At 34.9% G+C, this 24,030-nt stretch overlaps 1 protein-coding gene across 1 annotated transcript in view; it reads left to right on the plus strand.

Moving 5' to 3' along the window:
- The first annotated feature begins 22,973 nt into the window (after positions 1-22,973).
- Positions 22,974-24,030, plus strand: part of LOC133520815 (bone morphogenetic protein 1) — a 139,609-nt gene continuing 138,552 nt past the window's right edge. The window contains exon 1 of the mRNA XM_061855487.1: positions 22,974-23,186. The gene's annotated coding sequence lies outside the window, so the exon portion shown is untranslated. The remainder of the gene's footprint in view (positions 23,187-24,030) is intronic.

The raw sequence follows: 24,030 nt of genomic DNA on the forward strand, positions 1-24,030 counted from the left end.
CATAGTACGTGAAATAAAAGCAAACAAAAGAGCCAATTTTGTTTTGGCTCTCCTGAGAAAGTAACTTTTTTCAAATTCGATGCGAGAATTAGTATTGTTTACAATAATTCAGTCGTCTTTGGGTCGTCTACGTAATTAGAATATCATTACAGTGCTTGTGAGATTTGTTATCACTGATTTTGTTCGTGTATTATCGTGTCAACTTGTCAACTTTGGTCATTATTTGCAGTAAATAACAGGATTTCTATATATTTTTTACTCTAAATACGGACTGTAAAATAAGATATTTATTCTAAGCAATTTACCTCTATTTAATATTACAAATTGTACAAAAGTACAAAAAGTAAGCTTTTCTTATGTGACTTTATCAAACCGGTATATACAAGATTAATACATGTTTGACAAATTTGTCGTTTAAGGAGCGAATGTAACTTTTACTCCATTTATATATTATTTTGTGAGTATAACTTAATTTTTACTAAAAATAGTCCGTTTTTGGCCGAATCCTTGTAGACAGTCACTTTTTATATACGGATCCGTATTATCCGAATTATCCGGATCCAGTGGAAGCGGTGGTGGCCGAGTGGATATGCCGTCCGACTTTCAATCCGGAGGTCGTGGGTTCAAATCCTGGCTCGTACCAATGAGTTTTTCGGAACTTATGTACGAAATATCATTTGATATTTACCACTAGCTTTTCGGTGAAGGAAAACATCGTGAGGAAACCTGCATACATCTGCGAAGAAATTCAAAGGTGTATGTGAAGTCCCCAATCCGCATTGGGCTAGCGTAGGGACTATAGCCCGAGCCCTCTCGCGCATGAGAGAAATATCATTTGATATTTACCACTAGCTTTTCGGTGAAGGAAAACATCGTGAGGAAACCTGCATACATCTGCGAAGAAATTCAAAGGTGTATGTGAAGTCCCCAATCCGCATTGGGCTAGCGTGGGGACTATAGCCCGAGCCCTCTCGCGCATGAGAGGAGGCCTGTGCCCAGCAGTGGGACGTATATAGGTTGAATTATTATCCGGATCCGTCAAATTTTAATATCCGAAATACCCGGATCCGAAAAATTTACGGATATTGCAAACCCTATAAATATGTTTAAACCGGTCACTCACGTATTTTAAGTAGAAAATGCTCCATATGTTTCACACCGTCCTGTACGTAAGTAACCTGTTTAAACATATTTAACCCATTATGACCCGAATTATTTTAGGGTCTCAGAAATTGATAATTTTTGGATATGTTGTTGCTAAATGTCCCCTTAGTCATGTTTGATTATGAAAAGTTGATTCGATTTATTACTTCTGAAAAAAAACAATGGGTGCCATATGGCACCGCTAGGCTAATCAATGAGCAAACATTCTTTTTTCACATATGTTTTAGGTTTACGTTAGCTCATGATATTATACGTTTATTTTATGGATTTAATTAAGATTACTTAGATGAACCAATAAAAAGCACATTTATTGTATGAATTTATGTTTTGTGAAAGGAAAGACAGTAATAAATCAAGTTTTTGCGTCTACCTACATACGAACGTGAAACTGGTAATTGCAGGATGCACAAAGCCCTACGTTACATTTCAGTCTTGTCTGACTCTTGCACGCCTCTAAGAAACATTTGAGCCGCGATCCGCTTGGAACTAGCAAGTAGTGCCAACCATCACAACGTATATCATCAGTGACTCTATTCGCCGTTTTAGATGTCTTGGAAGCTGATGGACGGCCGCCATCTCGTGGTGTATGTTTGAAATGTGTCAGGTATATCTGTACGATTTCTCGTCGGAAAGCTAACTGGCTAAAAGCTTGTGCGACCTTGTCCACGACTTCGACCAGCGCCAGCTATTCCGCGGCGTGAAGAAGAACGGCCTCGTGAAGCATGCAAACCGTGAGACGGTATACGAGATGGCCCGGGCACAGGTGACACCTCTGGAGCTCTGCGGCTAGTAGAGCGTGTCCGGCGTGGTTACAGAGATCGATTCGGCAGCACCACTTCGCACCCGGCGGTATGTTGACGACCCGTAAGGGTATTTATAAAACTACCCTTGTTCTTCGTCACCCGAATCTTGATCAGAGTCGACTGCAAGCTCTGGAGGTTAATATAAAGCATCCGCGGTTCGAGTTCATCATTATCTTCTAGTAAGGCGAGTGCCTCATGCAGTGTACATCCCCTATGAAGAAAAATAAATATTATTACCCACGGAAAACCACGAAATTCATATTTACTCACATATTTCGTAAGACAGCATATCGGCCTAGAGGTGCCATACGGCACCCATAACATTTCACTTACTATAAACCAAGTATGGGGTCAAAAATTTACAGTATTGCAATACCGTCTAGTCGAACAATAATATAACAACAAAATAAAATTCATTTCTATATTAAATATCACGCAATAAATAAATTATGATCCACTTACTTGAGAGTGAAATCCATTTTTGCGAATAATTTCACAACACTAACTTATGACCGCTAATACTCGTCGCAACAAGTGCACAGCTTGAATCAAAGTACTAAAACTATTAACTATCTCCCTCTAGCACCGTATCGATAGCCAATCATCGGCCTTCGTCGCTTTAGACGCGCTCGTGGCGCGAAAAGATGAACGCATGAAATCGGGTGCCGAACGGCACCGCTAGGCTATAATGGGTTAATATGTCTGTGTCTCACGGAAGTTTTATTAAGTATTAAATTTATTTTTTTAGTGTTTATTTTGTTTTCCTTACTACACCTATTTCAAAATTGTATTTACGTGCATTGTGTGGTTTTTTGTATCATTAACAAGGAACAAGTTGAAAATCAGTCCAAGCTGTAGCACAATTCTGAGCTTGAGTCTTTTTGCTAACACACATGTAACACAGTTAAAACTTTTTTTTATACTACGTCGAACAAACAAGCATACGGCTCGCGTGATGGTAAGCAGTCTCCGTAGCCTATGAACGCCTGCAATTCCAGAGGTGTTACATGCGCGTTGCCGACCCTAACACTCCGCACCCTCGTTGAGCTCTGGCAACCTTACTCACCGGCAGGAACACAACACTGAGTAGGGTCTAGTGTTATTTGGCTGTGGTTTTCTGTAAGGTCCGCTGTGCTACACCTACCATACAAAGCGAGATCACATTTACAGTGCCTCTCTTTTGGACGTAGTTTAAGGACAAACCCGGGTCCAAATAGGAATAATTTACTTTTTTCACTTAAGGGGTCCCTAACGCCTATGACCTTTGATCTGAATCCCTTAGTTTTCTAATATTTAATGTAGCTTATCATATTAACAGTAACGGCTGTAAGCAGTATAGTGTCACATATTTACCTTAAAGTTCACTGTCTTCGAGATATTTGGCATCAAAGGTGAACAATTTTAGGCCAAAAAACTGGTTTACTGGCCATAACTTTTGTGTTAATTAGTTTAAAATTAAAATCTCTGACCAGTTTTTAGAGACGTCAAAAACAAACCCAAATGTGTAGATTTCGTACATGTAAAATCCTTCACAGCAATCGACTAAAGAAAAAAGTGTTTTTTTAGGCAATAATATTTAAGATAAGATAAAAATATAAAAAATAAGTATTTATTTCATTCAAAATCCGGTAGACCAGAATAGAGATTAAAGATTAAAGATCCGATAGCCGTTTGTCTTAGAATTCTATCTATAGTGCAAATATAGGAGTAACGACTCAAAACTAGTAAAAAATCGATGTAAGCCGCGGGGAGCCCCTTGATTGTTTACTGTATTTGAAAAGAAATTAATTTCTGCTTCTTTTTTTCTTTCAACGAAGTCGGTAGTAATGAACAGTTTTCATTTTCAAGATCCGTAATGTTATATAATGATAATGACTTTAACATTATTTAGCCATCACGCCTCCAGCCGTCATCTGCGAGGTATTTCAATTTTGAAACTTCAATTTTTCCCGCGAATCTGCGGCTATCAATCTAGGGTCCCTCATTACCTTGCTCTTATTCATAAAGCGGTTCGAAATTGCCTGCGAGCTCATGTCTGGTATACCTTGATTCGTAGACCTGCAAATTTGCAAAATTATAAAAGATATAAAATGTTTATTTAGTCAGCCTTTTTACGAAATTTCTATGTTCTGGATCGATTCATTTGCCCAGTAAGTGGCAATAAGAATTATTAATGTTTTTATTCGTACAGATTTTTTTTTTAAGAATAAAACGTAATTGAATTTAGCTTTTGTAAATATTTCAATAAATAACTGAAAGGGCCTCTTTGTCAGTAATCAGCCCCCTGTGTACCAATAGGCAGCCTTTAAGTACCTAGTGTCCAGCCAACCCATTTTAACGGCTGACTATTGGGTTCTGAGTTCTAAATTCCGTGATCTTAATATCCAGTGGTCAGCCACAGGCTGAATACCCAGGTATTTGATGTATTTCAATCAAACAAATTCATAATAATGTAAATATTTAAAGATGCTTGATTTAACGACTTACATTGCATTTGAAAATTAAAAAAATCTTAATCCTGTGGTCAGCCGGGGGAGGCCTCAAACCCAGTAGTCGGCCAGGGGAGGTTGAATATTGGATTTGGTACAAAAAAGTAGTTCCCAATTGTCAGCCCCGTTAAAAATGTTCCATTTATATGGATTTATATTTATTTTTTACTTTTTTCAGATATATTAAGTATTAATTATGTGAAACAGTGCACATTCTTTTAAATAAAAATCACTATTCGACTACTAACGTCTGATCAAAATACATGATTACTATAATATGATATACGTATAATATTACCTACTTTTCGCATGAAAATTAGAAAAACTGATAATTACAATCAAAAATAAGCAAGAAAGGCTGACCACTGGTGCCTGCCTGAGCACTGGTGCTTTTACCCTATAACAGGGCAGGGCTGGTGTCACTTTTAAAGCGTACATGACACTTGTGTCAAGCAAAACCGCTCTCCAGTAGGTGGTAACAGATTTTTTTTACAAACAATAGTTTAGATACCTAATTATGTGTGCTGTTCACATTGTTTATAAATATTATCTGTACAGTCAAGAAATTTAATTTGTGGCCCATTTCGTACTTTGTCACAGTGACAATAGTATGAGGTCTCTAGCGAGTTTCATGTTGTTTGTCACTGTGACAAGGTACGAAATGGTACTGAAATTAAATTCCTTGACCGTACTTACAACATATTTTTTGGGGTATTTTGCGTTAATTTAGTGTTATTCTCGTTTTTGAATTTTTATGTTTTTTTGCTTCATTTAATAAATAGACTGTTGAAATTATCTGTAATCTAAGACCAAAGTTAAACTGGCCTACTTGTAACACACTTGGTTTTGTGAACATCATCCCTGGGCCCTTAGGAGGGTGATTCTCCATAAGTTCGGTCATTATTCACTGAATGAGCAATTTCGTGCGTTGATAAATGCACGTTTCAGGTGTTCAGCGACAATTGGAGTTCATACGTTATTGTATCTGTAAATCATTTGGGATTTGGTTTGCATTTTAAATTGAAATAAATGTACTATACCCCGTTTTTTAAAGATTCGAATCTTTCTAACCTCAAAAGTAAAATAAAAGTACTTTTCTCTCCGAAATGCTAGTGTTGGCGACTGGCGCCATACGACCTCTTTTGCAGTCCTTCAAATATATTTTCAAATAGATAGAAGTATAAAAATTCTAGTTTTTTTGTGATTCCATGTCATGTGTCAGTCTGCCGTTGCCACTGAAGGAATTGTGCCTAATAATTGTTGTGTCGATACTTATTAAAATAATTAATTTCTTAATACGTGTTTTCATCGTCTCATATTAAATCATACAGTCCACAGTCCACCGTTAGTTATCAGCTAGGGTTCCTATGATATCATAGGAACCCTAGCTGATAACTAACAGTAACTGAACGGTAAATGAGTAGTAAACCGATAAATATTTATTATTGCGGTACAATTAAATACACCTTAATTTTGTGCACGTTACTCAGATTTAATTTATTCGAGTTAATATTCCCCAAATATAACAGTTTACAGGATCGTCTATATATTCATTGACATATATCATTATTTATGCTACATATCTGTGCCTATATATAGTATCTATACAGTGTGTATTTTTGATGTAACCGCATTATATTTTTACAAGAAGGCAGATTTTACTACATTATTTTTTTCAATAGACCAAACATCAAAAATGGTCCTGTATAAATTTGGTTGAATACTCTTGAAAACATTTTATCTTTTTCCATTATATTTGATAGTTTCCCGAGAACTAAGGTTTAGAACTTTGGTTGCCTATGATTATCATAAAAACAGCTCTTATACCTTTTTTAGCAGCCTATAGAAATTTATGTGTATGTGCATAAACATTCCTAGGCTCTTAAAACACCCTTATAAAATTACTTTAGGTGTATTGGCGCTTATGTCGTGTTTTATCTTATTTGTACTAAAGCGTCGTTAATATTGACGTAAGCGCCAATAGCCATGAAGTCTATTTTCATATGAACCGAAAATATATTAGAAATAGGAATTCATATTTTAGCCTGGGGCATCTCAGCTGCTACTGAATTGAACCTTGAATTAACAAGGAATGTTCCCACCTGTTACCCCCAGTTGAAACCCAGTGGGATTTTTAGGGATCGTTATATTTGAACTATGTTCGCCGATCGATTAGCACACTTGTGCAAAATTGGTAGAATATTTTTAAATTTTCATAAATTTGATTGACTGACATTGTATAAGGTAATTATGTAATCTGTTTTGACATTTAATTTAATTTATTTTATTTATATTGTTTTACCATATTCCTGATTTAGATTTTTATTTATTTTCTTGTTTTCTTAGAGTGTAAGTAAAATGACAATTTTAATTAGTTTTGACATTTTTATGCGCATGATTTTTATATTTTGGTATGTCTTTGATTCAGCTTTATTAATTTATTATTCTTGATAATTTATGTTTTCCTAGCATGTAAGTGAATTGGTCTGACACTGTAAACTTACATTGTATTTAATAAATAAATATATATATAAATATATGTCCACCTCTCAGTCAGTCCACACACGGATAGCCATAAGTGCAATAAAGCTTTATGTTAAATGATGGGTATATAAATATTATACACGGCGTAACATGAGGAAACCGAAAGATTTTAACCACGGACTTCTGAGGCCAAAAGATGGAAAAAAAGTTATATGATTTTAAGTAAATTTTGCCAAAAAAAAATGTTTTTTTTTCAAATTTTTTAATGTATTTGGTACATTTACATAAAAATTTATTGGTAAAACTGTCACTGAAAATGAATTTCTAAGATTTGTTTTTGTAAAGGTTATTTGTCACTTTTTGACATCTACCAATAAGGATATTTAGACTACGTCCCATAATGCCATCAAAAAGTCGTTTTGCACTAAGTTACAATAAAAAGATGTTTTTATTTTTTTACTCTGAAACTAGGCGAAATCCCGAAAAGTTTATATGTCATTTTAGTCTCTAAATGTGATCAGGAATACACTGTTTCTGATTTCTGATTTTAAAATATTTCGGTTTCCTCATGTTACACCGTGTATATATTATAAAATAAGCGATTACATTATGGATAGGTATGTTTGGCAATGATAACGTCCTGCATTAGCCATCTAGTGCATTAAATTTCTAATGTATGAGTTTTTATTATATATTCTGTATTAATTTAAATTATATTTTTTTATTTAATGCATGTCAGTTATAAGACGTAATGTTTGAAAAGATGTGTCCGACCGAGTTTCTTGCCGGTCCCATATTGGGATACCATCCTACATTTTCGGATGGATTTAAGTCTTATTGGGTCAGAGATGTAGGGTTAGAGCCAGCGTAGCATTATTTGATGTTCATAAGCGCATTATAATATACCTACTTGGCTTGTTGTATAAATGAGGCGTCATCAGGAAATAAATAGATTTTTTAATTATCGTCAATACCAGCTCGAGACAAAGACGCTAAAAACTAAATATTTATTCAGTGATAGTTCACGATTTCTTAATTTCACAGTAATATTTCATTTACTAAACTTAGAAGCAGTAAATCAGGCATTCAGTCGACGTAGCTGCCGTATCATTCACGAAGATGCGTGCCTTGACTTGTATTGTCATGTCATTAAAGGTTAGATTTGACAAATCTGCGCGTCATCGTGGATGACACGAACTATAATAGGTATCTCAACACAAAGACGTTCATTTGATTTGTCCGTTAAGCTCCAAACTCCAAAGTGAATGTTATCGGTTCCTTGCATTCCGTATTTCCTGTAAAGCTCCCTTCTCATTGACGATTTCAAATTAATTATATCCTTTTGCTTTTCTATTTTTAAATACCTAAACTATAAGTAAATCGGTTTGTGAAAATTCGGTACTTCGAATTTCTAGTTATTCGTGGGGAACTAAGTTCTATTCTTATTTAACAAGCTTTTATTTAACTTGCCCTGTTAGTAGGTATGTAACTTTGTTCCTTAGTTATAGTGTGTAACTTATTGTGGGTCACATCTTGGAAGCTAAATTTGACCCACTTCCCGATTTCCGATTGAGCTGAAAATTTGCATTAATATGTAAGTCCATCGAGCTGATCCGACGACGGAGACAGGAGGTGGCTATAGGAACTCTGTGATGAAAAAACGCAACCTAATTATGTTTGGTTTTTTAGAATTGTCTCGATAAATATTAGTTGCCTGTGGTAAAAAAAGTACAGTCAGCGAGAAAAGCTAATACCAAAAATGAAATTTTTGCCAAAAACTTATTATTGCGGAAATTATAAAATATCATTATAATTCAGTTTTAAAAATATTAAGTGATTTAACATTCCTCAAGTCTCACTGATAATACTAACATATAATAATAAATATTAGTTTCACCACACCGACTAGTAAAGGCCATCTTGATTGTTCAGAAACGAATGAGAAAGCTGCATTTTATTTACATATGGGGAAAGTAATCAGTTTAAAATGTTCAGTTGTTTCCGTATGTCAGCTGGTAGAATTTACTTTTAAATGATGATTTTGAATGATATATATATAATATTTTTCTATTTCGATCATTTTGGATTTTATTTGGTTTGATTTGTTTGATATTTCATAGTTAGTATTTAGCTTGCGTTGGTGTGGAGAAAAATGTTGTGTTTCAGTTGAGTTAATCTTTGTTCAGTGTAGTGCCAGCTTTATATGACAATCTTGCGCGTATCCGATAAGCATCTTTATTAAGAACGTGATGGTGTGTGGACACGACCTTAGCACAACTATTATGGTTCATTCAAGTCAATGATTAATAGGTACCGATATAGTTTTTTATACAATCATGATATTAATAATTTATTAATTATTTATTTTAAGATTTGTGTTATTTATTTTTAGATTTAGATTTTAAGTTTTATATGTATTATGTTGTGTTTTTAAATAAATTAATGTTATCATGATAGAGAGCTTTTCAGTCGAGTACAGTGCAAGACAAGGAAGCTTTCTGAGTTGCCTAACCGCACCGTACCCCACGTAACGGACGGTTACAGTTTATGATTCAATTTGTAATGGTTAATTATCAATTCTAATTAACGTTCAGTCAACACTGGTAAGTGTTTTTTTTGTGTATATATTAATATTGTTATTTTGTATCCACGATAGTTTAAACTGAAAGCTAGTTCAATAATTGAATACAATGCCGAATACAAAAGCTAACTGCAAATCAATCAATCAATATATATTTATTTCAGACCAAATTCCAGTCCATATTTGTTAGTTGGGTACAATAGAACCTACTTATATCTATGTTAGTTATTCTAATTCTATCTTAATAATACCTTATTTACAATCGTGGTGCATTGGAGCATGCAACGACGCCCATTGTCGTTTAAAGGCTTATCCAGCCTCTCTCCTATTGTCGCTAAGAAGCTTGTTGTTGCATAGTTTTCCATTATCAAATTTAAAAACCTCTGCCTACTGTACCCGTTGTTCCCCTGTTTGACTATTTATTGTCGCTCCTCATGATTACTTGGAGAGATCTCCGACTAATAGCCTTAATTAAAAATACCCTGCAATTATGAACTCTTTAACGCTCATGGGGGAGACAGCGCGTAATTATTTAGGAATTTTTAATAAGACCCTTGAAAACAAATAAAAAGACTGCACATCTGTTGAAGTTTAATGTCGATTAAAGAAATTATTTTTCTAATCGTCGACTGTAAAAGTTGAATTAAGATTTCGTATACCAAACTATAATTGCGTTGTTTTCATATATGAATTACTTACTCAACTATAATATTCATTTTGATACGCTGTAGTCAACTATTAAAAAAAACGACCAATCACGTGCCACCGCGCTCCCGTAGAAAAGACTAAACGAGGGACGGGCGGGGTCTCTCGCGTTTATGTATTTTGTACTACATTTTTGTCTACTGAGATACTTACCAATTTTCATTACTTATTTAGGTTTTATAGTAAAAAAGTATTATTTTAGATTACTCGTAGAATAAGTATAGTATACAATAGTGATATAATCAAGCTTTTCAATCTCTTACCTTACTTAGGCATCTCAGCGAGATTTGTTGCCTAAAACGGTACTCGACTGAAGCTCTCTATTATATCACAATTGTATAAAATACAATTTGCTAACATGATTCGTCACTTCATGAATTGCTGATGAAATTAAATATTATATATAAAATAACAAAGACTAATTGGAAACTCCGCCACGCACGCTAATTTTTAACGCAAAATGCGTCAATCATCCCATTTCACCGCGATTTCTGTAACGGATATACAAAATATTATTTAGAACTTGTCTTGTCCGGGTGATGAGGGTCGGGGGTTGTTTCGAAGGGTGGTTTTAAACGCAAGCTTAGGTTATAAATAAGGATTAACGTGAAGAAATCCCTATGCAAGCAACGTACTTAAGGTCTGGTGTTAGTGTCTTAGGTTTAGTCATATGTCAGTGGAAACGTACAGGCAAGTTCAATATCCTTAGCTAGCCCAAGCAAAATATGAAATTTATTTAACCTTCACGATTTTATTAACTAAAATAACATACATAACTCACTCATATATAAGTAGGTACACTACAACTACACGAGTACATACATAGTTACTTAGATAAATAATAAATAAATATTATAGGACATTATTACACAAATTGACTAAGTCCCACAGTGAGCTCAATAAGCCTTGTGTTGAGGGTACTTAGACAACGATATATATAATATATAAATATTTTATAAATACTTAAATACATAGAAAACACTCATGACTCATCACACGAATAAATGCCCTTACCAGGATTTGAACCCGGGACCATCAGCTTCATAGGCAGGGCCACGAGGCCAGACCAGTCGTCGAAAGTCAGTAGATAGGTACCTAAAATAGATTGTACTTAGGTATTGATTTTTTTAAATAAATGAAATGAAAAGAAAATTATCTGTTTGCAGGCAACTATGGGCCAAATACAAATTCTTTAAAACCAGCATACATATTATAAAATAAATCTTAAAAACACATACGTATTATAAAAAGTACCTAAACAATTATTCAATTCTAATTTCCCAAAATTCATTCATTCCAATAGATACAATTCCAATAAAGCATTGTCTACTCCAGACAAGTTTAATTGAATAACTTGTGGCTTTCAAGGGACAGTGGTTGTTTAGAGAATTTAGACGGGTATAAATAATGTTTCTTATTACGGCAGAAAAGACTTAGTTTTCAATACAAGACAATGAACTGAAATTATAAACTTGATGGATTCGAAATGATGTTCAGTGTATAGTATAGGTAAGTATGTCTAATTTTGTCATGACTGTTCTATAGAATTTTCAAATTTTTAGCCGATTCAGTGCTGAGAATGTTAAAATTCAGTTTAAAGAAATCTTTAATCTCAAAAGAATTACAATAAATTCGCTTATATGAAAATAACTAATTCGATTTTGCTCATTGATGTGGTTTAAAGTGTAATATTAATAGTTTATTATGCAGTAAACTAATGTGGGAGTGTGCAGTTAATGATGAATGAATCTTGTAACGCGTTTAACCACCATTCGGGAGTCAACGGCCGGTAGCCCACGTGAATATTTTAAAGTCTAATAATCGTACGCTGTCGTGTACTAACGGTACGATATTCGTCGTATACTAAATTGTTCCACTAGACAGAAGCCATTTAATTTAAAAAAAAAAGGAACTGAACTGAACACAGAGGCTTAACTAGTGGCATGATATGAGAAATAAGAAAGAAATGAGCATGATGTCCATGCGGATGGTGAATTGGGATGGAGAGAAAATGGTTACCGGAGAAGTGAAGATGGCAGACGGTTTTCAACGAGATGAACTATAATAGTGGAAGAGAGACAGAGACATAGATAGAAAAAGAAACCAATCAAGTTGAAAACCAAAAGATGCATTTATTACGTTTAGTGTACGATTCAACTTGTTTTAAATAGAGCTGTTAATTTAATAAATAAAACTGACCTCTACGGTACTAGGTAAAATACTAGCTTTGTGTATATTCAGGGGGTTATTCAGTGAATATTACATATATTATTTCGGTTTTAACATGCAAGTACTATGAGTAACTATTTATAACACGTAGATAATTAGTAAAATAATTAAACAAGAAACCATGTTTACAACCTCCAAATTAGTCTGGTCTGGTTTGATCTTTAGACAAATTCAATTTGGCTTAGTTAAGTGTAAATATTGTAACCAAGCAGTTCACAGGTCGCAACAGGGTTAAATTTAATTACTAAAAGCCATGTCCTTGACCAAAGGGCTTTCAAAGGGCTTTATATTTCAAGGTCGCACGTAAGCGGTGCGTGATTGGTTAGGAAATCAAACAATTGACACGCGTTCCAAAGCACGTTCGTGACGTGGTAAAATAAAGGCTAGCAATTAACTACTCATCTAAAAGTCATGATCTTGGTAGAATAAAGAGCTTTAAGAGGATAGTGGACGTATATAGAAACGTAGTCCTCATTTTCCTCCCTGGATATTGAATTTATGGAAAATAATATGGAAAATAGTTTTACACAATCTATTGTTATACTCGTTTGACTTTTTTCGAGTTTTCGAGGAAAATATTGCAGGAAATAAAGACCCTGTATATTATAAGAGGTATGAGCGAAAAATAAATTTCACTTATAATATTAAAGCAATCGAAAGAAATCAAGCGAAGGGTCATAGCTGTGGTTAATATACATGAGACTGCATAAAAATATTTTCTATAATGTTAATATCCAGAGGGCAAAACGGGGAATATGTTGTATGGAAAAGTGGTCACGTGACTTCGTCCCCTTTCCTTTTTTTATTTTTTATTTTTTTTATACTACGTCGGTGGTAAACAAGCATACGGCCCGCCTGATGGTAAGCAGTATCCGTAGCCTATGTACGCCTGCAACACCAGAGGAGTTGCGCATTGCCGACCCTAACCCCTGCCCGCCCCTCGTTGAGCTCTGGCAACCTTACTCACCGGCAGGAACACAACACTATGAGTAGGGTCTAGTGTTATTTGGCTGCGGTTTTCTGTAAGGTGGAGGTACTTCCCCAGTTGGGCTCTGCTCTAGATCTGGAATGACATCCGCTGTGCTGTGCCCTACCACACAAAGCGAGATGACATTCACAATGCCCATACCTCTCTTGTAAGGACGTACCCGGGTCCCGGGTCCTCTTAACAGGTCTGCATAATCATAGGTTCAATATAAGATTGGTTTGCTTACGTCGCGTGATATAGGAAGTCAAATCAAGTGACACACGTTTGAAACGTTAGCAATTCTTCAAATATGTTCTTACTTTAGTAGAATTAGAATGAAGGGCATGCTTGTTTAGGAAATCAAAACAATTGGCAGGCGTTGTGACTACATTAATGATGCTTGAAGATACTTTCAATATAGCTATACTACTTATCACTCGCACACGTTTGAGCTACGTCCATCATGCAAATACCGACGACCTTTAAGTAAACGAAACGTTAGATTTTTTTTTTTTTATGGAGGATAGGCAGGCGTTTGACCACGATCACACCTGATGGTAAGTGATGATGCGGTCTACGGTGGAGCACGCTTACCTATGAGATACCTATTTACTCTAGCCTTGAAGAGATTCAGATTGTACTCATACGGAAACACAGACTCGGGCAGGGCATTCCACTCCTTGGCAGTTCGCATAAGAAATGTTGAAGCGAAACGCTTCGTGCGTATTTGTGGAATACCTACCATGAAGCGATGCCGAAGTGCCGATTGTCTGGTAGTCCGATGGTGAAATGGGGACGGAGGAATAAGGTTGTGCAATTCCTCAGCACACTCTCCGAAATGTATCCTATAAAAGATCGTTAGGCTGGCAACCTTGCGACGATGCTCCAGACTTTGAAGTCGAGCATTCGTCAGATCGTCGTCATTAATAATTCTCTTGGCCCTCCTCTCGACTGACTCGAGCGCCTCAAGCTGGTATTTGGCTGAACCATCCCACAGATGTGAACAGTATTCCACACACGACCGGACTTGTGCTTGGTAAAGGTCGAGCAGCTGCCTAGGTGTAAAAATGAAATGCTTCAAATTTGCGCCCCAATATGTTCTTACTTTAGTAGAATCAGAATGAAGGGCATGCTTGTTCACGAAATCAAAACAATTGGCGCGCGTTGTGACTACATTGTACTTATCCTCTAGCGTCCCGTGGTCCTAATATATGAACCAATTACCTGTAATTAAATTAACATAATTATTATATGTAATAGAGTTGTTTTTTGTCTCGTTAAATTCTAGAGCAAAACAAATTTAACCCTAATTTCTTATGCCATTTTTCTTGTATTGTGGGCTGCCAGAAGTTATATTGTTTTGTCTGTAGGTACTATGTAGTTGTCTTTTGAAGTATAGCATGGCCTTTACCTTTATTAGCGATACGTGATGGAGTGGTGACCACTCACGTGGGAGGGTAGCTAGGTAAAGCAAAGTGGAAAGCCCCTTGAAAAGGAAGTAACCGACACTTTTTACTCGTGCCTTGTAATATACTATTCACATAGGTCAGCAGTGCAGCTTGCTGAATGTCAACAAAAGTGTAAGGTCAATGTGGGGAAGAAGTTTACACGCTATTTCTTCGCTTTTAACCAATTCTGCACCGTTCGCCCAATTCCCCGTTTGTCTTATTCGGTAATTGTTCGTTTATTTGCCAGTTCGTCAGCATCCTGTTTCGTCAGTTGCTAATTTAATTTTTAATTGTAATTCAAACATTGTTGTAATTTTACTTTAATTATGTTTGAATATTAATTGAAAATTTTAAATATTTTAATGTAGGTAATTTAGTTATAAGTTGTACTTACTCGTTATATGGATTGCCATTGTCCGAAATAAATGATTTTTCTATAGGTGATGTGAAAACAGTATGTGTTACATGGTAGCAGAATTATTTCCACATTGGGCGTTAACACTTGAATGTCATTTTGCTCTCTTATGACACAATCTACTAATGTAGTAAGTTTTCCTCGAAATAAAAAAAATGTACATACTAGTAATAAAAACCAGTTGCAGGTATTCAACAAACAACAAGATAACAAACTTAACCGAATTTCCAGTAATTCTTAAAGCACTTTATAAAAGTCAAATTTAATTTTCATTTAGCACTCATGACAAAGAAAACTCAGTTAATTAAAGCCAACTTTGTCGTATTCCTAATGGCAATAAAAAGTTTGCACAAGTAACATTACGTTGAGACCATTAAAAAGACCTTTCATTCACTCACTGTTCACAGAGCAAAATAATGTGCTGAAATGTGGTAAGCGTGAAGCTTGCTCAATATACAAAGGTTCTTCTGGTGGTTCTTGTGGTGGATTTTTTTATGACAGTCTTTTAAAAGATTTCGAGTCAAGTCTTTTATTGACTCTTTTAAGCGCATCTTAAAAGGATTGGAGCCTTCGGATAAAGACTTGTCAAGGTTTTATCTAAATGAACTGAAGAATAACGAAAATAGGAATATAGGTTATTGAATAATATGTAATTATGTACCAAACCAATGAATTTCGTGAGGAGAAAATGCGTTTGTAAAAAATTGCACATAATTTGAGAGTTCTCTTTAAAGAAAGACTCAAGTTAAAAAACTATATCGAGTCTTAAAGCAGAGGACTCAAAGGACTTGAGTCTTAAACAACACTAATTAAGTAGATAAATTGACAAACAGATATGATACCCGAAAAGGTGTAAAGTGCTGGAATCGTATTTTACCTACTTCGTAACACATTTTGACCAAATCAGTACCTCCAAGAATTCAACCTCCAGAAATAGGCCAAAACGTGCTTATCAAAAACCAATGTCATTTTGACGTTAGAAATATTGTAGATAGATCTTATTGGGATCACAGCGGAATCGCAAAAAATGTCAATTGTGACATGTCGTTTAGTTATCGGTCTTTTAAAGATCTTTCCAAGATCTTAAACGTGCCTTAATCATTCTTCGAATCGGGCCGTAAGAGCCCATCAACGTGCTCACTAGCGCCATTGCTAAATAATTGTGATTATTTAATTTTAAAGACGGATACATATTTAAAAAAGGGGGCCGCTACGTACTGTATTTTGTATTTAAGTACCTTTTGATAATAGTTTTTACGTTGCTGGATTCGTCAATCTATGCGTTCAAAGTTAAAAGGGCTTGTTTTGAGTTCATAGATCGACGAATCCAGCAAAATAAAAATTGGTTTGATGTATTCAAAAGGTACTTAAATACAAAATACAGTACATATAAATATAGCGGCCCCCTTTTTTAAATACGAGTATCTATCGTTAAATGTAAACAATCACAATTATTTTCCAGTGGCGCTAGTGAGCACGTTAATGGACTCTTAACACCAGGCGGGACGTGCGTTTGTTTGCCACCGTTGTGGTATAAAATAAAAAACGAGTAAAGGTTCTTTTCTCCGCGGAACCCTAGCCCTGCGAATCATTGGTCGTCGCCAGTCTATCCGTCATTCTGTCGGGAGTTTGACAGACAATACGCTCGCGTCTGAGCCCACTGTCATTGCGCTTTATATGGATCCCGGGAAATGCCAATGCTATTCTTTTGTTTTATGTTTATTAATGCTGAAGCGTTGTTGTAATTTTCAGCCCGTTTTCGTTCGAAACAAGTCAAATTCCATTGTGAAAGTTATTTAGGAACGTTTTTAATTAAATATGACCATATCCGCAACAGTAATGCCCACTTTGCGGCCTGGAGACATAATTATAATTATTGATTCTAAAATTGACAGGTGTCAAAGCATATAAGCAGTAGGTATCGTTGTTTTTTATGGGTCATTTAGCCAGGAACCCTTAGTTTCGCCATGTCCGTCTGTCTGTCCGCGGCTTAGCTCAATACTGTCTATTTCTAGAATGCAATATTTAAATTATCTTTAATTTTGAAATCATATTAACAATTAAGTTAATAGTTATGAAACGTTTATTTTGTTCCTAACATTATGCGATTATTGCAAGTTCAAGATTATTGTTATCACAATGCTAATAGATTAAGGCTGTGGATCAACGGATAATGTACCTAACTCATTATAATTATCAGCAGGACACGTTCATTGGAGGCCAAAGACGTAGGTATGCCACGGATTCCTGCTAACTTCACTAAATTTAAATCGACCGGGATATGAACTGTGATTACCATTTATATGTATGTTGAGCTCCCGATATTTCGACGCTCGTTCGTCGAAGTTACATTTAAAAAAAACTGCTATTTTTAACAAAAACTGCCCTGCAATGTGTGTAGAAATATTTAATAAGTTGCCACCACCATACCATACCATATTCAATTGACGATTATTTTAAATAATTCATAATATAATGTAGAGTAGGTACATAATGTATATTGTAATAAATACATAGTTTAAGAAATACATCTAATATTTGCATGCTGTTTGTGGACGGTTGAATTAGGAGAAACTTTATGTATATAGATACAACAACTGTAATCTCACCCTATTTACGTAAATAAATAATTTATGATTTTACATAAAATGTAATCACGGTTCATAACCCGGTCGATTTAAGTCTAGTGAAACTAACCGTGAATCATTCAATACTGTTTACTTCACTAAATCATTACCATTGCCCGGCTTTTTGGGAACAAGAACGAGCGAGTGTTAGTGATTAATTAAATATCGACTCAAGTATTATCGATATCGATAGGAAGTTATTTTTTAAATCATAATAAGCAATGCGAATCGTCTTTGAAGTAGCATTAGTAATTAAGAGTGTTAGTTATGTTACTATATACAGAATGTCTTTTTAGTCACCTGCAGTAATTTAATACAGGTGAATATACTCGTAAATAGGGTTTACTGAACAACTTTTACTATCGGACCAACTCCGAAATCGCGAAAAACCTGTTTTATATATTTTGGCTGGTCTGAAGTCGATATTTTGTATGTAAGAGTAATTTTTTTTTCGCAGTTTCTGTATTGGTCCCATAGTAGACGTTGATTATAATACCTGTATATTCACCGCGTAAATTATTACAGGAGACAAAAAAAAACAACCTGTATATGAAAACCTCTTTGATAGACGATTCGCTTAATTTGGTATAATTATTGTTTTTGTATTAACAGCCTCCGGGCCTGGCCTTGGGACTGCTTACGAAGCAGGAAGTCCCGGGTTCGAATCCCGGTAAGGGCATTTATTTATGTGTTTTTCACGAATAAATTTATATATCGTCGCCTAATACCTATGGTACAAAATTTGCTTAATTTGGGGCTAGGTCGATCTTCGTAAGATTGTTTGTCAAATATTTATTTATTTTCAAATAAAATGGTACTTGCCATTTACTTTTTTCGAAAAACTAACAACTTTCGGGTTATTTCGACTCATAATCACGAGGAATCTTGATTAAAAACAAAAAAAGTGTCCCAGTTTTTCATACTTGGGTTTCAGTTTTGTGAAGGTCCCCACAAAATGTATGTAAAAATACGTCCCAAAATTGTTATTTTTTTTACCCTTTTTTCCTTCTTAAATCGAAAGTCCTTGCTCCTAGCGAGCATCGCATAGAAATAAAAATAAAAATCAACTAAAGAAATAATAAAGACGGCATAGAAATAACACAAAAGTTGATCGTTTTTCGAAAAAAAGTAAATGAACACTTTTAAGAGAAAATGCCTCCTAAACCCCTAATGAAAGATTTTATTTCAATCACGTAATCTTCGAATACATTTACCTATTATTGTTCTTGTATTTTCTTTTGACGGAACATTAATTAATTTAATTAAACATATCATAAGGGTCCGTTTTCCTTTCTCTTATTTCACCCAAATCTCAAAATGCTGACACAAGAAGTATTACTGGCAACAGGGAGCTATTACTTAATTAGCATAATAATTATATTTAGCCCCATATAAATCACGGGTCATAATTACCGCCACGCGATAAACTTCGCAAACTCATAACTACACATATTGTATTACTTCAATCTTGAACTTTAACACTAACATTATAAGGTCTAGTTTGGTGCGAATGTGGGGGCGAGTAAGTAGCGTGCGAGGGCTATTGTCTGTTTGCCCTGAGATAAAGCTAACGTAATGATGAATGCGTTGTTGTTAACAGTTTTGACAGACGTTTAAAAGCCCCGGTAAGGTCGGCAAATTAATTTGTTTTGTGTTTTTATTTATTTGTATGGTTAATGATAGTAAAAGTATGAATTAAAGTTTTTGTGAAATATTGTAGAAAAGTGTCGGCTATGTTTTTAGGGAGACCTATGTTTTAAACTTACTTAAAAAGTAGAAGAGCAAATCGATCGTTTATTAAGTTTTTATTTTATTTACGTATTATTTATTTCATCATTCACATGTTATTAAATCTCATAGCGCCCCGAAATGGTAAATCACTTACCTACTGTAAATTGTTATGTAGGTATAGTACCTACATGTAGTCAAGTGTAAAGATATTATTGATGCACACAAGTTGCTCAAAAATATGTCCCGTGGCTGTTATGGCGGCAAATTAAGAGCTATGGGACATATTTTTGAGTAAGTTGCGTAGAATCATATTTTTACACTTGACTGTAAGAAAAACGGATTTTATAAAAGTAAAGCTAAAATTAAATATATTCTTTATCAATGGTAGGTAATGAGTCCGTAAAACCATAACTAAATTGTTACAAATAAACCGCCGTAATAAAAAGTCCGACAGCGTACTTACAACCTCTGTGGGTGCTTAGTCATTTTTAGTCATTTAGTCATTTATTTATTGCAACCATAGTTTAGTACAGATCTTAATAACTAAGTACATTCAGAGTCATATGGGCCCTGGCAGGGCATTGCAATGTCATACATATTTTAATTTACAATTATCTCAATCGTTATTCGTGAATCTACTTATTTGGTATTTATTATGCATGCATATATTTTTATAATCCCATATCTAGTCTTAGCCAACATGCAAATCGTTAACACTCCGTATTCATCTCTCTCTATCACTCTTTCATATTAGTGCGACAGTGACAGTTGAATTTCGTTCGCTACGGAACGTAAACGATTGGCATGTTGGCTACGCACCCTGGTGTCTATGGGCGACAGTAATCGCTTACCATCAGGCGATTTACCTGCTCGTTTGCGTCCTAAGTATATCATAAAAATACTAATAATCTGCAAAAAGTAATCCTTCCTACATATTTACAAATAAGTGTGTGCCAATTTTCTGTCTAAATTTTAATACTAAATCCAACGGAACCTAAACCCTACATCTTCAGGGATACGGAAAGGTTTGACAAAACGGGCGTCACAAAGGTCGGACCTTTCCAATGACCCAATATTCATCTTATCAGACTGTACAGGGAGCCAATTCGAACATAATACATTTTGACATCAAAAGATGTCATTTCACAGGTCTAGAATGTACAAGATTGCCTGTCTAAAGTCAAAAACGCGACTAAAATCGGAATGATATCATAATTAATTGTGATTGCGTACATTATTTTCGTTCGTAACGTACCTCCATCCCTAGATATAATTACCCACTGATGTCCTAAATGCAGCTTTTCATATTTTCAAGTTCGCTAACCTTGCGATGTTTACTTTCAAGCCGGCCGTTAGTGACCACCATGATGCTCAAAAATGTTCACATTTATTCATTTGTGGTCCGCCTCTTTCGCACTCATGAAATAAATCGTTTCACTCGCTAGATATACCTACAAACAAGTCTAAGCGGAATGCACACGCGAATAATAACAAAATGACATCATTTAGATTTCAAAATGTACGTTCGAATGACCTCCAGGACTATAGCCCGATCCAATGCCCGGTCTAATTTTATTACTTCACTTTCAATTTATTCCTTTTTCTCGACAGATGGTTCGATTTATTCAAATTACTGTTTTACTAATCGATTGGAGTTTTTAATGAATTGATTAACAGTCTGTTTGATTTTTGTGCATAATTGTATTAATTGTACAAGAAAATATTGGTTCAAATGAAGGTTTTTTTCTTTGTTTTTAGTGTTCCGTACCTTAAAAGGAAAAAAACGGAAACTTTATAGGATCACGTTGTTGTCCGTCCGTCTGTCTGTCTGTCAAGATCCTTTTTCTCAGGAACGCGTGGAGGTATCGAGCTGAAATTATATTTATTATATATATCAAATACTCAGGTCTACTGTCCCTTGGAGCTGTGAAAAAATCAAACTTCTAAGCCAACGCAATCAAAAGATACAGCCGTTTATGCCGCAAATTTCCGCAAATTTTCGACACTCGCAACGGAATCAAAATCTACAGGTTACTTCCCGTGAACTCAGAATCGTGAAATCTGGTACGAAGCAACGTCTTATAGCACAGATAAAGGAAAAATTGCGAAAACCGTAAATTTTTAGTTACATCATATAATAACATATACCTACAGGTTTGTACGGAACCCTCGGTGCGCGAGTCCGACTCGCACTTGGCTGGGTTTTAAATATCATTGCATCAAGTTGTCATGTTACAAAAAAAATTACGTTCTATATATGTATTTGCAAATTGGTTTGATTACCGCACGCACCATGTAATTTTACGACTGGGTGTACAATGAGCTGCAAAATTGTATGGAGAAATAATGAATGAATTCATTGTAGTGGCTATGCAATGTTAGGTCTGGGTTACGAGTAGCTTTAATTTTGTATAAAAAAAAAAATATTTCGTGAAAAAACAATAACATTAACATTAACATTAACATTTAGTAGTGGTAATATTGTTTTTGGGTAGTAGTAGTATTTAAGGAAGTTTTTATGTGTTATCAATTTACCCATAGTGATCGCTAAAGCTGGATAAGCTGGGTTGTACTTTAAAGCATTTTTTGCGATATAATTCGTTAAAATTGTTTATTAAGAGTCCGCAGAAATCTCGGCAAATTTTACCTTTCTTCATACAAACGGAGTTTCTTTCTCATTTTAAAACTACGTGTTGTATTGTAATGAAAAATAGCAAATACAAAGGCATGAGATATATGTATGCCTGTTATTAATTTATATAGCTCCAGCCTATAAAATAAACTAAAAATAGCAAAAACAAGTTTTGCATGAACAACTTCAATTCGCTGTATTTTTTTAACTATGGTATCTGAAGCTACATAAACTACAAATACAAATATACTTTATTGCACACCTCAATACAGAAACAGTACAAATAATACAACACATAAAGAAGAGGTAAACAACAGGCAGTCTTATCGCTAAAAAGCGATCTCTTCCAGACAACCTTTAGGTAGCGTAAATAAAAAAAAATATATATGTTATGTCAGTAGGTGTTCCAGATGCAATAAAAGAAGTCTAGCACAGAATAAACACAAAACTAAACAATATATCATATACAAATATAAATAAAAAAGATATATAAACACATATACATACATATATTAAAATACATATTATATCCTACTAAACTAATTACAGGAATAGATATACTTTATCCTATTGTAAGTACAATGTTTCAGAGCAATCTAGTAAAAATGAAAGCGTAACTACGTTTGTATGAAGAACCAAGCTTGCTGCAGACTCTTCATGCATGACTAAAAAGAAAAATCGGTATGTCGGTGTATCGGTATCGGTGGTGGTATCAATATACGATAATCGGTATTATATGTAAAATATAAACTTGTATTTCTACTTAAAAATAATATTTAATATAATTTCTATAAAGCGTATCTGCGGACAGTACTTGCTCGTCACTGTGAGGCGGTGTCAGTTGACCGCGGGACGCCACGCGTGTCCGACCGCTCGACGCTCGTGACCGTGAGTGCAGTGTACGACTATCTGTAAGTTACATTTCAATCGTTCACATAGTCTTTCGTAGACCTTATTTCCAAGGAACAAGGTCCTTTAATGACCAAACGTTTTGTTTTAACCTCATAAGTCCGCGCGTACAAGTACAAATTCAATTCGAGATTTGAACTTTTTAGAAATAAAAGAGAGTTCCGAATTTAAAAGCACGAAAATGGTCCTGAGAAGGAGGATAAATACTCATTGCTTTATTTGTATAATTTTAAATTGTGTTTTGGTCATATTTTCTCACATACTACAGTCTTAAATCCCCTCGCTTTATTACGGGATGATATCCGGATATAAGTAGGATTTTTTTTTTATACTACGTCGGTGGCAAACAAGCATACCCGCCCGCCTGATGGTAAGCAGTCTCCGTAGCCTATGTACGCCTGCAACTCCAGAGGAGCTACATGCGCGTTGCCGACTCTAAACTCGCCCCCCCTCGTTTAGCTCTGGCAACCTTACTCACCGGCAGTAAGGTCTAGTTTTCTGTAAGGTGGAGGTACTTCTCCAGTTGGGCTCTGCTCTAGATCTAGGTATTTAATAAGTTTATTTATTTTACTTGTGCGAAATGTGATGGGTAGGTAAAGACATTAATAATAAATCCTATTTTCCTCATTTATACATTTAATTAACGTTATCAGCGACTATGCAAAGATTACATAAATAATTGCCGATGCGTATGTCAAAAATAATATTTCACACTTACGGTAGGAAGGTTGATGAAATATCTTAAGTACTTACCTAATAGTTTTTATTTATATCTAATGGTTTTAAGTAAATTTGAATGTCAGGGCATAGATAATATATACAAATAATTTTCTAAGTCGGTTCAGA

Source organism: Cydia pomonella, chromosome 8, assembly GCF_033807575.1.
Source record: "Cydia pomonella isolate Wapato2018A chromosome 8, ilCydPomo1, whole genome shotgun sequence".
In the NCBI taxonomy this organism is placed as follows: Eukaryota; Metazoa; Arthropoda; class Insecta; order Lepidoptera; family Tortricidae; genus Cydia; species Cydia pomonella.